We start from the raw sequence: 14,767 nt of genomic DNA on the forward strand, positions 1-14,767 counted from the left end.
CTACCTCTCCCTTCCCACGCATCGCCTTTTCTCCCGCTTCTGCTGCCTTCACCAAAGGTGAGCACAGCACACGCTTGGCTTTCCACTCAAGAGCAATTTCACAGTACCAGGTAGGCATGCTCTGGTTTATACCCAGAAACATCAGCTCTTTAAAGAAAAGCCCTTTACACTACACCAAGCGTAGCACCGTCCTTGCAGTCCCTAGACAAGGGGCTGCCATCATGCCTCATGGCAAGCACCCTGTGTCCTCCTGCCGCCGCTTGTAAGGGATCACTTTGCAGAGATAAGGTCAGCACTTCCTCCAAGCACGGCCAAGATGGGGCAGGGCCAGATGCCTCCCCAGGCTTCACCCTATCCTACATCTGCTCGCCCCCCTGGGCGACACCAGAGCCCTCCTGGCAGGAAGGCTGATCTGGGGGCCCATCAAGGTTTACCTGCGGGCAGGGAACAAGCCCAGCACAGATGTGCACATCACGTGAAGCCTTGGTGGCCATGACGCAGCTGGAGGATGGCAAACACTCCGAGACCGCCCGTTTCCTGAGATTTCATGTGCGCACCTAAACTCTTCACCACACTGCTCGCTGGTCCTCCTACCTTGTGTGGGGTCCCAGGGAACCAGCCTCCCAGGCAGCGTCCTGCCCGCCTCCACCTTCAGCGACCAGCTGCGAGGACACGTGCTTGTATTTCACAAGACGTATGAATGTGCACGATTGTGCACCCTCGCCGCGGCGCTGGGACAAACGCGAGCCCTGCCGAAATAAGGACAGGTACCCTGGGTCAAGTCAGAGGCCGGTCTGGCTCAAAAGCTTGTCTCCATCAGAGGGCAAAAGCAGATGCCAAGACAGGGTAAGAGTGGCACAGGCACAGACTAGCTCCCCGACTGCTCCCCCGGCCTCCAAGCTGGGAGGGACATGTTGTTCATGTGTTTTGTAGCCCGTAGCGGGTTTCACTTCTGTGAAATCCCTGCTTCCCCCTCTCACTCGGGAGCCTCTGAGCGAGGGCAGCATCTCTCCCCGCGTGCAGAGCCTCAGCCGACGCTCCCTTTGCCCTCACCGTCAAAGGGTGGATGAACACTGGAGTGGCTTCTCCATGCCAGTCATGGCTTTACAGGCCTGGATTGTATCCACCCTACAGCACGTTTTCCAAACAGATAAATTCTAGCTCACTTAGTCATCCAGGCACGGCTCCACGCCTTCAGTCCTCCTTGTTGCCTTCCTCCCAGCCTTCCCCGGCTCCCCTCGACCCTTCCAGAGATGCTGGGACTCGGGGCACACAGGGACTGTGAGGGGGTGAGCGGTGAATTTGAAGAGTGGCACAAGGCTTTCCTGCTTTGTTTCTGCTTTGTCACTCACAAAGATGATTTGATGTGTTTTTATGCACACCAAGCTATCCGAAACAGCCCCAGGCCTTGCTGCGAGGGGCCAGCTCAGTGTGTAATCTTGTTTTCAGACTTAGGCTTCCCGCCCCCCTCATCTACCACTTGATATTCATCTAAACTGAATTTCATCTGCCCGGTGTTGTAATGGTCTGTACTCTTCCTAGCTGGCACCCGATCCCACGAACCTGAGTAATCCAATCGCTTCAGCAAGCCCTGTCATCTCATTGCTCATTCCCTTTTCCAGGTCACTCACAAATGCGTTGAAAAAACATGGGACCCAGCGCAGCAATCTCTTTCCACCGCCAAAACTGACCGCTGACTCCTACACCCTCCTTCCTGTTTTCGTACCAATTACAGAGCCATGTGAGGACCTTTACTCTTGACCAGCCAGTTCCCTTAAAAACGGGGCTGAAAGCCCTGGTTGAATGTTTTTTGGGAAGCGGCGTGGGCGCCACGAGCCCAGAGTTCCTACAAAGCACTGCCTCAGCTTGGGGGTCCCTCAGCAGGAGCCTCCCCGCCTGCCCATGGACCCCATCCCTGCGCAGGCGTCCGGGCGGCGCAGCGGATTCACTGGCCAGCTTTTCCCTGAAGTTCCCTCCAGCCCTTCTTAGAAATGAACGTCACATCTTTCCCCCCTCCCAGTCCCCGGGGGACGGGGCAGTTGTGAATGAATGACTAGAGGCCGCACGTGACAGCCAGCCGGTTCACCCTCCCTTTCCTTCCAGTGCACATCGCCTTGCCCTAGTGACTCGTTGCTGCTTAGCTTTGCTTTCTAACCTTTCCTCTGCGGATACTCTGAGGAGCCCCCCAAAAGAAGGTGGAAGAAACTGCTTAGGCTCTTCTGGAGTGGACAGAGAGGCAAAAGCTTCATCTGGCTTTTCTGCTACGGCCTCTTTTCCTCCGATCCCCCATCCCTCCAATGGACTGCAGCAGGCTTCCTACACCTGATGCGAGCAGTTTCCATCAGAGAGCTGCTAACACTTCATATTATTCTTGTTCTTCTCCTTTCCGAGCCCTGCCTCTCTGCAAATAGGCTTGCTGCACCATCCGCTCCCCTGTCTGCTCGTGCCTGTGTCCTGAGGAGGGAGCTCGGTGAGGCAGCAGGATGGGGGCATTTCTGCCTCCCCCCTTGCCTCGCTGCGTGCAGACAAACCCCTCTGCACTGCAATGGCCTGGCAGGCACAAAAACCGTCCTGCAAGGCAGCCTGTGCAGCAGGGTCGCTGGGCAATATTTCTGACCTGATTCGCCTTGCTCCCTCTGCTCCTCCATGGGCAAAAGGAGAGGCAGCTCTGGACCCTCTCTGCCTTCAGGCTTGCGGCACCTGCAGCCACCACACGAACTCCCCGCAGAGCAGAAGCTATGGAGGCCATCCCTGCTCCCTGCACCCGCTGCCGGCCATTATCTCGGCTGCCGGGTGGCGCAGGGGGAAGCACTCAGCCCTGTGGTGTGTTTTGAACTGTGCACACCAGCCAGCTGCCAAGTCCCTTATCAGGAGAGTTCAAGGAGCCCCGAGAGGCTCCCTGGGGGCCCTTGCTCCAGGCAGGCAAGGCGACCTGGCTGGCCGGCAAATTCCCCAGGGCCCTGTGGGACTCCAGTGCTGTCCCTGAACAGCTTCCCACCAGGCAGAGGGGAGCAGGCAGTGATGGGGCAGAGCCAGCCACAAAACTCCCCTAGGCAACGCAGCTGGGACTCTTCCACCCATCACTGATTCCCACAAGGGTGTAGGCGTCCACCTCCCCACTGGGGCTGATGAGTGGGTTTCCAGCCCTGACATACCGCTGGCCTAATACCAACAAGAAGGCCCTAACAATGGCAGCCCCACGATGAATGCACACACCTCTGTCCCCAGCACGCAGTGAGTGTCCAAGCCCAGGCACACCTGGTCCCCGACCAGAGAAAACCCCTCCAGGCACCCATCCAACTCCCCGGAGCGGAGATGGGAGCTCCTGCTCAGCATCCCATCAAACGCTGAGGGGGGGACATTTTAATGTCACAGCAAGAAGCTTACCAGAAGGGCAGGTTGGTCCCAGACCCTTGCTCCTGGTCACTTCAGGCCACGGGACTCTGGGGACGGCGCAGCCTTGGGAGAGGCAGGAAAAGCCCCGCAAATATCGGAGCAGTCACCTGCTCCAAGGCCAGCGGTTTGCGGGTGCAGGAAGAGATATAGTGCCCAGGGGGACAGGAGCTAGGGCGGGGGCATCGTTTCTGAGGAGGCGTCAGAGGCAGAGAGATAATCGGCTCTCGGGAGCCTGTTTGCAGAAACAGGATTCGTAGGGGCTATTCTGAGGAGCTGGTTTCCCTGATTGCACCCGCTCAGGTTGCTATGCCCATCTCCTTCAAACCACAACCCTGACCTGCTTCTCAGCAGGCTGGGGAAGGAGGCACGTTTTTCCAGGGCTAGCTTTGGGTTTCATTTGTTGGAAATCTAGAAAAATAAAGACCCTTTCTCCCAAGGGTGGAGGGAGGGATTTGCTCAGGGCTCCACTCAATGCAGCTGCAGAAACATCCAAAAATAGGCAGAAACCACCTCCAGGACCTGGACGTTGCCTCCAGGCAGCTTTCAGCGCCTCCAGGGGCTGCCTGGAGGTGGGGAGGGGTGGGAGGATGACCCACTACGGGCAGGCACAGAGGCTCACACCAAGCTCATGCTACCTGGCCACGGCTTCCCATGGGACCACCATGGGCTTGAGAAGAGCCCGGGAATGCTTCACCCCAGACCTTCATCCTCGCCTGGCATCCTCTGCAGCCGGCAGCCCCCCACACTCCACGTCCACAGGGCTGATCCGAGCCCCCCGGGGGTGCTGGCGTGGCTGGCAGAGGTGCTGCCTGGCTCTGCCCGGGGGCTGTGGGGAGGGAGGTGCTGCGGGCAGGGGTGCTCCCCTGGGGTCAGCCTGGGGGCCGTGGCAGGAAGAGGCACAATGGGAGGAAGCCACGTTTCCTCTTCCCAATGGAGAAAACCCTACAGGACCCCTGGGGAGAACAACCAGACACCATTAATGTAAAAATCAGCTGCGAGCACAAGGAGCGGCCAGAGGCAGCCCCGAGTTGGGAGCTGGTCCTCCTTGCATGGAAGGAGCCTGGGACTTGGTGCAGCAGGGGCACAGGCCACCATGTACCAGGACAGCCATGCACGGAGGACAGAAGCAGTTCCAACCATGACACAGCACAAGGCACAGTGCTGGCTCCTGCCTGCCCGCAGCCGAGCTCTCTGGCAGGCAGGTGACACTCCTTATCTCCACCTGGTTGGGTGGGAAGAGGGATGCTCCCTGGTGGGCTTGGGGCAGTGCTTAGGTAAGACCCACTGGGGCATGGTTGCCAGATGGATCTCTTCTGCTTTAGTAGCTTCCCTCCAAGTCACGCTCAGGCTTGCTCAAGAGGAATACCCATCTGTACAGATGATATCTCAGTCGGCCACACCTTGGGCAGCAGCAACAGCACATTGGAGGGATGGGCTGAGCTTACGGGACCGTGACCCCATTTCCCTCTCACGTCTGCAGCTGAAAGGAACAAAGGTGAGACCCATAAAGAGGAAGCACACAGCAAGACAGCATGAGAACAAAACAGCTCGTGGCCAGACAAGTCTGAAGATAAGGACTCAGTCGATACATAGGAAGAAACCCAGGCATAAGAGTCCCACAGCAGGGGAATGAAAGAGGGGCAAGACGAGTTTCTCCATACCCTGCCTTCTCCTGGGCTTGGTAGGGCGATATCTACCAGCAACATGTGGCTACCCCAAGGTCACTGCTCAGGGAGCAGTACTGGAGGGCAAGAGCAGGACTGCAGGAGGCCACCTGCCATTGGTGGCCCCCAGGGTGCTGGGATGGAGAGGGGAGAGGATTCCTCCTTCATTGCTTCATGTTCCTGGCCCCAGGGCTGAGCTCAGAGCTGGCAGACTTGGGAAGGAGTCAGGCCAGGAAGGACACAAGGGAGCTGAGCAAGGAGCAACCTGTGGTGAGGGGCTAAGGGGGAAGGATGGGAACAGCTTACGCTGCAGTCAGGAGGTCCTCAAAACAGCCCAGCAGTGAGGGGCAAGGCAGGGGGGCTATGAAGTCATGGGAAAGTTCAAAAGCCCCTCTAAATCTTTCCCCAAGCTATGCACGGAGCCCCGGCGGAGGAGGCTTGGAGGGCTCAACTCAACCCCAAACATGCTCCCCCACCCCAAATGCCGCTATGTGCTTTACGGGGGCTCTTGTTCCCCAGGGAGAGATGGAGCCCAGGGCTCGCTCACTTGCCCCCAAAGCATAGCTTCTTCTGGAGCAAAACCCCACACAGGCTAGTGCAGCTGCAGAGGTGCCCAGGGGAGGAAGGGCAGGAGAAGCTGGCAGCCAACCGGCAGCAAGAGCGCCTGTCCGCAGCAGCCCCCTGCCCGCAGCAGCCCCCTGCCCACTTCCACCCAGCAGTGTCTCCTGCTCCCCAGGGCATCTTTGCCTCCCAGGGGAGAGGCTCCGTCCTTCCTCTATGGAGCAGATGCCGCATGGAAACTGCAGAGCTGGCAGCAGGCAGGACCCCCAGCTGCTGAACCACATGGCCCTGGGCTGTGCTGCTCCCCAGCCCGAGCCCCCCAAGCAGGTGGGAGATCATCCCTGGGGCTGGATGGAGCAAGCCTTGCCCCTACACCCAGAGGACTCGGCAGAGGGGCTGCAGCGGGCTGCCAGCCCTGCCAGGGCACTGGCACGGGGGCACAGCTCATTTTGCCCCACTCAGTAATTTTTCAGAGACTGGTCCAGGCTGCACAGCTGCTTCCAATTTAGTGGGGGGGTGGAGAAGTGAAACCAGAGCCAGAATTACACGATCTTCCCCTGGTGTCACCATCTCCCCAGCTCCCAAAAATTTGGAGGGGAAATTCCTCCCCACTGACCAGCAGCCCCACGGCAGAAGCTGGGACAGACACGCGGGGGCCAACCACTGCCGGGCCCATGGCAGGTCGAGGCTGGCTCCATCCTCCTCATGTCAGCTGTGCCCAGTGGTCGGGACAGAAAAACAAGGGCTATTTTTGGGTCCCCGCAGACCAAGCAGCCTTTCCCTTGTAGGCCAGATCAGGAACAGGGGCCCTGGCTGACCGCTGCTTTCGGCATTAAATGTCCGCAGCCCTACTGGGAAAGGGGATGGCGAGCAGGGAAGCAGGTTTTGGTGCCCGCTGCTGTCCCGCATGGTCCCTCCGCCAGCCGCTTTTCCTGCCAAGAACCCGCTAGCTGCTCGGACGGCCGCAGCATCTTGCAAACCCTGAACTGGCTTCAGCTGCTAAATGCAGCCATTTCACGATAGACCGGGGCATGGCAGCTCTGCTCCAGGAGATGGGGCACGTCTGTCACCCCCTCACCCCCTTTGTCCCAGCCAAGGGGCACCCCACGATCCCCAGAAAAAAAAGGAGGGAGAAGGGATGGATGCTGTGGCTGGGTCTGTGTTGGGGGCACTCCAGGAGCCACACACGCCTGCACATTTCCCAGCTGACTTTAAATTAGGCTGATGCTGCCTGCTGAGAGCCGAGCTTGCCACATCCCCACTCTGTGGCAGCTCCAGAAGAGCTGCGTGGGCAGTGCATGGTCTGTGGACTGGGGAATGGAAAGCCAAGGTGGCAGCATGCCATCAGTGGCGTGGAGCAAGGAAAGGACTTGGAGTAAACACCCAGGGTGGAACCACCACCTCTGGCACCCCCTTCCCTCCTCCCTCAACAACTCAGCTTCCCCAAACAGCCTAGCAGGACTAAGGTCTTGCATGTGGAGCCAGAGCAAGGCTTGAGGCGGACACCTCCTTCGGAAGGGAATAAGTCAGAGCCCAAACCTCCTGCTCTTGGCACTGGCCTCGACGAACCCGCCGCAAACAGGAAAACCTTTATGCGAGTAGGATCAGACAGGGAGAGCCAACAGGAGGTGGGGAGCTCACCCCCGCGTCTGCCCAAATCCCGGCAAAACAGACTCTCCTGCACAACCGACAACAATGAGCCCAGCCACAAACAGGGAGAGGGCAAGTCACATCCCCTTCAAATCCCAACCTGCAGGCGTGACCGCATCCGTACAACCAGCCACCACCCGCTGTGCCACAGCCACGAGGTCCCAGGATGCCTGGGACACTGAGCACCCTTGGGGATGCCTCAGGGAAGCATGAAGACCCCTGCGCGACAGCCCCCGAGCGCTCTGCTTCTGCCACAATGGAGCTTTGGAGAGGCTGGCGTTGGCTTGCAGGCTCTCCTGGCATCCCAGTCCCCCCGCGTTAATTTGGGGAGCAGAGGAGACAACGGCAGCTCCGAGACTCCCCACTGGGAGACCTGAGGGTACCACAGCCCCTGTCGAAGCGGGCTGGCCATCCGGCAAGGCGTCCTGCCAGGTGACGGAGAGCTCAGGGGCTGACCCCTGCTGAAGCAGTCCCTTTCTGGCACACCACGTCCCCCTCGCACCCACGGGGAACAAAGGGAGGGACAGCTAGTGGCGAACAACTTGTGTGTGTTTATCAATGGCCAGGGCATTTACTACTGTTGGGGTTTTTCTAGCGTCAAAGGCTCCTCTTTTGGCGCCAGCCCAGCTGCAGAGCCCAGGCAGGGGGAGCATGGGGCCCTGCGGCAGCTCCCTTGACTCTCTGTGAGGCACGGCTCGGGCACCTCGCTCCCGCTGCCTCCGGGGTAACAGCACCATCCAGGAACATGTCGGCAGATCAGTTCCCCGATGTGGTTCACCACGCAGTCACACCAGCCTTGTATTGCCACAAGGGGAGGGCATGAAGATGGGAAGGAGAAGCTGCAGGGGAGGGTGGATTGCTTCTTAATAGCTTGGTTGTGTTGCCGTTGGTCAGCCTCCTCCCGTGGTTAATGGATAATGCTCCCGCTCTCATAAGGACAGCATGGAGACCTACCCAACCTTGTTGTCCTCAGCCACAGCCCAACACCTACAAACCCTGACGGGCTGAAAGCACTGTGCTCCCCACATGTACCCTGCAGCAGTAGGCTCCCGCAGGGGGCAGAGGTACCGTCCAGAACAAATACCATCGGGGAGCTCATCCACAGCACCACAGGAGGATATCCCAGGGAAAAAAAATTGAATTGCCTCCAACTTGGTCCTGAGGCCAGGAAAAGACAAGGCCTGTCAAATACAGGGCAGGCAGCTCCTTCAACCCTGAGCCCCTGGCCAGGACCAAGAAGAGAGCTGTGCCACCAGTCCCTCTTGCATCCCCAAGCTGTTCTCCAGGGGTTATCCCCAAGCCTAAAAGGAGGAAGCTCCTCTCGCGAGGGTTTCCCATGAGCACACCTGTAGCAAAACTCAAATGGGTCTGCCCACCCCAAAGCCCTCACTGTGTTTGGGGTCCTCCAGGCAAGCCAGCCCTCAGCTGCAGGTGTAAATTGGCTCCCTGTCCCTGCGTGGCATCGGTGGGTGGCTGTGCTAGGTGTGATGAACCAGGCATGGGTGAGCACCATGCTCGGAGCCGCAGCATGGGCAGCAGCAGGAGAAGCCAAGCAGGTGGCCCAGGCGGGACATCCCTCTCCCCAGCAGCCTTGCAGGAGGCTGGGGCCATTTCAGTGGCAGTCTCGGGGTGCTGGTATGCATTCAGGTTGGTGGCTTGCCCTCTACACAGCAAGGCTGATGATGCTGAACAGCACCTGAAACATCAAATCTGTTCACAGATGTGGCAAACTTGGGAGCAGGGGGGAGAAAAACAACGGGGGATAGGTCCCTTGTTTGGGAGGAGACAAGGGCAGAGAAAGGGAGGAGTCAAGGAAGATGAGGGGGATGTATAAGGATGGAAATGGAGAGAAGGGGGCATCAAGGAGCTAGTCACACATCAGCAAACTGCTGGTTGGTTTGCTTGTTTGGCTGAGCCCTGCACCTAATCACCACAATCTGTCCTACCTTCTTTTTGAGAGCTTTTCTGTGTGGCCCCACTCTGTACCCGGTGGGGGTGTGGGTCCAGAGGCCTGGCTGCTAGAAATGGCAGAAGGGAACACAGGTCATAAGAAACACCTCTCCTATGAAGACAGGCTGAGAGAGTTGGGGTTGTTCAGCCTGTAGAAGAGAAGGCTCCAGGGAGACCTTCTAGCAGCCTTCCAGTGCCTGAAGGGAGCCTACAAGAAAGATGGGGACAAACTTTTTAGCAGAGTCTGTTGCAATAGGACAAGGGGTAATGGTTTTAAACTAAAAGACAGCAGATTTACAGTAGGTATAAGGAAAAAATTTTTTACAATGAGGGTGGTGAAACACTGGAACAGGCTGCCCAGAGAGGTGGTAGATGCCCCATCCCTGGAAACATTCAAGGTCAGCTTGGATGGGGCTCTGAGCAACCTGATCTAGTTGAAGATGTCCCTGCTGACTGCAGGGGGGTTGGACTAGATGACCTTTAAATGTCCCTTCCAACCCAAACTCTTCTATGACCCAGTCCTGCTGCCGTGACTCAGGCTCAGTATGTGGCTGGAGTGGGCTGCTCGCCGGGCAGGAGGTTGACCGCACAACCCTCCAGTCCCGCCACTGCTCCTGACCCAGCCACGTCCCTCCCAAAATGTCACAACAGTGATGTTCTTCACACCACCAGCATCAGCAATGAAGTTACAAAGGGTTAGCAGTATCCCTGTGCAACAGCTTCCCTTGTCTCATGGGAGCAACAACCTTTGTACACATTCCTCACACAGCACCACGGCTCCTCTCCTACACGGGGACCCCAGAGCCCATATACAGCCACTCTCCTGAACAGGTCTGTGGGGTCTGGAGTGGCAGATGGGGTGCAGCACTACACTGCAACCTCAGCTGGGAGCAGTGAGGTCCCTCCGGACCACACATCCTGATGTAACCAAACCCACCCAGGGTCTACCCCTACTCCGCACGCTTCTTTCCCCATCCCATGCCTTGCACACTGTTAACCTAGAAAGCACTTAGTCTTTATCACACTGCTTAATCAAACCCTAACAGCAGGACTCCTGCCCATTTGTAAATGCCTGTAGCTCACTCCACACAGTGCCTTGTGCCTGAGCTTGCTGGCAGCTAGGTACGAGTTAGCATGGAGATGCGACCCTGAGAGTTTGCAGTCCTGCAGCCCCAGCAGCACCAGTCACAGGGTAGAGCTAGGTGCTGGGGGTGCTCAGGAAGGTGCAGGGAGGTGAGCGGAGTTTGCACTGTGGGGATGGTACAGGGCTGGCGAGGACTGCAAGCAAACGGCGCTCTGCTGATAAGAGTGGGTGTTGCAGCTTCCTTAACATTCGCCAAGGACCTGGATGTTACGCTGGACAAAAACAACTGCGATCTACATCTGTCCTAGAGAAAGCACCGGAGAAGGCTGCTTGTTGGCTTCCCAAACCCACGCCTGGTGCCTTCCCATCTAGACAGAGCAGGTGGGTGCTCCTGGGCTCTGTCTGTGCCAATGGGCCGGTCCCAGCAGAGCTGGGAGTGGAGCCAAGCAGAGCAAGGAAGGTGCAGCGTGGGAGTGTGTGAACGGGTGCCTTGTCCTCCGTGACCTGGTTTTCCCCAGGACAACAACAAGGAGGGAGACAGGTCAAGCCAGGGCAAGAACAAAGCCCATGGCTCATCGTCAAAGAGGAAGAAGCTCATTAATACCTCCCAGCCCAAGATAATGAGAGCAGGGATGCCATGATCGGGAAACGATGCCAGTAGTTAATTACGCAGCTTGGGGAGGAAGGGAGAAGAGGGACAACTGCAGGATGGAGGTGCCACACTGCCCTGTGCGCTGGCGCTACATTTGCTGGTTCAGGCTGGAGTGAATTTCTTCATCCTCTTCACTCCAGGTACCTGGTACAGCGCAGGCCCTTGCCTCTCATCTGTGCTAGCTGGGGGGGAACAGCCACTGTGCCAGCCATCTTCTGGGGCCTATGTTACAGCTCCCATACAGAAAGAGCCCCTGCTCTGTGAAGAAGACCTTGGTGAGCCAAGAGCAAGCCTACCTGTCTTTTCCAGGAGCAAAAGCCAACAGCGGGAGCAGGAGTGCTCTGGAAGGCACACGTGTGGTGTCCGCACTGCACTGGCACTGTATCAATGGCCCATGAGCCCCAGTCGGACAACAAGTGAACCTGAGGGAAAAGCATCCCTGCCTAGTCACGTCCCGAGATAGCTCTGTAGTAACGGCAGGCTCGAGGGAGTCCAAGGCTGTCCGGCAGCTTGCAGGGGGCTGGCGAGCGGAAATGATGCCGCCAAGACGGGATGCGGTGCAGGAGGGGAGTGGGATTTCCCGTGTCGGCATTCACAGAAGTCCCTCAATTGTGTCAGCTCACAACAGGCAACTGAGGGGCTGTCGGGCTGCTTCCTGCTTCGGAGTAGCCGGGAAGAGCATCCAGCTGTGGCCAACAGCTGCACGAATTCCTCCTGCAGCCCCTAGCCCTGGGGAATCTACTGGGCTCAAGGATACAGGCTCACTTGTCTGTGATCCCACAGCCCCAGGGCTTGGACGCTGCTGCCTTCCCACACAGCCCGCAGCCCCACGGGCTGTTCCCGAGAGGCAGATGGGAGTGCGGGCAAGTACAGGGAGGGACTGTGTTGGTCTGGCAGTATTAGCACCTAGCAGGGGTGAGAGGCTCAGGCTTAACTAGAGGCTCAGATTTAAATACAGGGGTGGGGAGGACAGCACAGAAGGGCTCCACATGGAGCTCTCGGCACTCCTGCCTGGACCAGGCTCTCCGTTAACGCAGCTGGTTTGCTCAGGAACGGAAAGAAATGCTTACTGAAATTTCCCACAGCATCCTGCAACCAACTGGGACCATTTTCTTGAGCAGAACCTGGTGCAACCCTGGCCCAGCGGCTTTGCTGCCAGCCACGGGGGCTCTGCCCCACCGCTCGCAGAGCAGCACATGGCGCCCAGCCCACACACCTTCCCGCGGGCCCTCCCAGCGTGGGCCCGGCTGCGGCACCCCAGCAGCCGCTGTCGTGCACACACACACACACGAGTGACGGGTGGCGATGAGCATCCCTGCAGCCGGAGGACCGCCGCACAAACCCCCTCGGCGAAGTCCTGCATCCCAGGCATCACCGCGCTTCGCATCTCCGAAATCCCAGGCTGGTTGCTCTGCTTCGCATCCCCAGAACCACATGCTCTCCCCTCACCCCCCACCCCCGACCCCGGGCAGTAACTACGAAAGGGGATTTGGAGTTACGGTGCAAGGCAGAGAGGAAGAAATCCCCTCCCCACCATCCCAAAAGGAAGCATCTATGCAACAGCCCCCCCACTACCACCCCAAGGCGCGACACACATGCCGCCTCCTCCCCACGCTGCGGCACCGGATCCTGAGCCTGCAACCCCCCGGTTCCCACCGAGGCTCCCAGCAGCGTTTCAAAGCTGCCGGGTGCGCTTTGAAACGCTCCTGGGAGCCTCGGTGGAGTTGGGGAGGGGGGGGGATTTGCAAGCTCAGCGGCTGTGAGGCAATACCTCAAATACGGGAGCCCACCGCTGCCCCCCGCCGCTCCTTGCCGGCTCCGGCGCCTTCTGTCCGCGCTGCGGATGGGGAACCACCTCCCTCCCGTTTCGCAGACTCCTCCTCCTCCTCCTCCACCTCCTCTGCTTTTGCCGCCTCCGGAGCCACGCGGTTCCCGCCTGGGGGAGGTGGCGGGTTTCCCCCTTCTCCCTCCGCCTCCTCGCCCGCCCCTGGCTCCCCCCACCTCTTTCCGCGCCTCCCCGCATCCCCACGCCCCGAGTTCGGCGGGGAAACCCCCGGTCCTCACCGCCCAGAGCTCGGCTGGTTCAGTAGTGCACAGCCTTGGTGGAAGGAGAGCAAACCGCCCCCCTCCCCACGCTCCTGAGTTGTACCCACCTCCGGGATTGCGTGGATACCCATACAGTACTAAATATTATGGCTCTAAAGGGAGCTATACGTATGGCTGTGTTATGTTGTGGCTCTAAATGGGGTGTGAACTGGCCCCATTCACTAGGTCATAGAATTGTAGAATCGTTTTGGTTGGAAAGGACCTTTAAGGTCATCACGTCCATCGCTTGTCCCCCACACTGCATGCCAATCCAGACATAAACCCTCTCTGCCAGCAGTCACCACTTATGGGTGTAAATATATATATGTGTGTGTGTATATATATATATATATATAAAAAACTATATTGGGTTGCGGAGAGGATTGAAGACAGCATTTTGCACCGTGCATTCATGGCAGTGCTACCCGGGAAGGCAGACGATGCGCAGACCCCTCTGAAATTCAGCAATTCTCCTGTATCCCGAGGATACAAGTTAACACATGTATCAGGTATCCAAAGGGCAGGCATGTACTCCAGGCTGGTTTTTGTTCAGACTGCCCGTCTCCAGGCTCCTGTCTCTCCAGAACAGTTATCTGCTCGGCTGTGATAGAAGCCTGTTGTTTTGCTTAAGTGCCAAGGTGCAGCAGGACTCGGGGTACTTTGTCCCCAGCAAAGGGGAGCTCACCTGAATTCAACCTCATATCTGGGCGGTTAAACTGTCAGTAGAAATCTTTTTTCTGTAGCTCGGTGTTTCAAGGTGCTTCCGCCAGGAGCACAGGGCCCTCCTCGCTCTCGCTGTTCACCTACGCCGCGTGGCCGCACCAGGAAGTTCCTGCGGCAGCTTTGACCGCGAAAGCGTTTGCTCCATAAATAAACAGCCTCAGAAAATTCTCTGCAGACAGCGATCAGTTTGGGTTAGAAATTAAAATCAGAAGTTAAAACGCTCCCGCATCCTCTGGGAGGTTCCCATCCTCACGATCTCTCAGCGAGATGATCTCTAACACACATGTCCTGCAGAGTCCAAGCACCAAGCTTGTGTTTTAAGACAGACCTGCAAAACATCGCCACGTAAGCAAAAAGTCCCCAAAGCCCAAGCAATGGGGACAGGGGTGAGACAGCTACCGGCGCTTTCTGAGACACAATGATGACACTGTGGAGTGTCACCCTCAGGAAGCGACTTCTTTGCTGTCCTGCCCAGGAGCAGCCTCTGCCGCTGCATCGCTCCCTCTGCGCTGGTGGTAGACATTTGTTGTGGTTCTGGGTTTCTGGGGTCAGATAGTAGGGTGCACTGACAACATGAAGTGAGCAGCAGACGATGTTGTCAGATAAGACAGGAGGCTGTTGTCTTAAATGCAAGATTCGTATCAGATCAAATTAAATTTAAAAGCTCTCATCTCCAATTAAGCTCCTGCTGCATCTCCCAGGCAATGACGGATCCAAGCCCTGGGCCTGCCTTTCTTCAGCCTGCTTTCCCTATGCCTTTCCAATCTGGAAGGTCATCTTCTGGATGAGCTCCTTCTCTCCTCTCTCCTCTCTCCTCTCTCCTCTCTCCTCTCTCTCCTCTCTCCTCTCTCCTCTCTCCTCTCTCCTCTCCTCTCCTCTCCTTTCTCCTCTCCCTCACCCTTCCCTCCTTCCACCCCAACTTAAAAGGAAAAACATGAACCAGGATCACTTCAGAATAGATTAGGGGAAAAAAAGCAAAACAGAAGAGCAAGGTTGCCTGCT

At 57.7% G+C, this 14,767-nt stretch overlaps 1 protein-coding gene across 5 annotated transcripts in view; it reads right to left on the reverse strand.

Annotated features, from left to right (window-relative positions):
• Positions 1-14,767, reverse strand: part of SLC29A1 (solute carrier family 29 member 1 (Augustine blood group)) — a 34,362-nt gene that overhangs the window by 9,795 nt on the left and 9,800 nt on the right. Inside the window, exon 1 of one of the 5 annotated variants that reach the window (XM_068412367.1) lies at positions 12,729-12,822. The exons of 3 other annotated variants lie outside the window; for them this stretch is intronic. The gene's annotated coding sequence lies outside the window, so the exon portion shown is untranslated. Of the gene's footprint in view, positions 1-3,387; positions 3,528-12,728; positions 12,823-14,767 lie in introns of those variants that run through there. One more of the 5 variants, XM_068412412.1, reaches the window with a different exon arrangement.

Source organism: Nyctibius grandis, chromosome 1 (assembly GCF_013368605.1).
Source record: "Nyctibius grandis isolate bNycGra1 chromosome 1, bNycGra1.pri, whole genome shotgun sequence".
Lineage (NCBI taxonomy): Eukaryota > Metazoa > Chordata > Aves > Nyctibiiformes > Nyctibiidae > Nyctibius > Nyctibius grandis.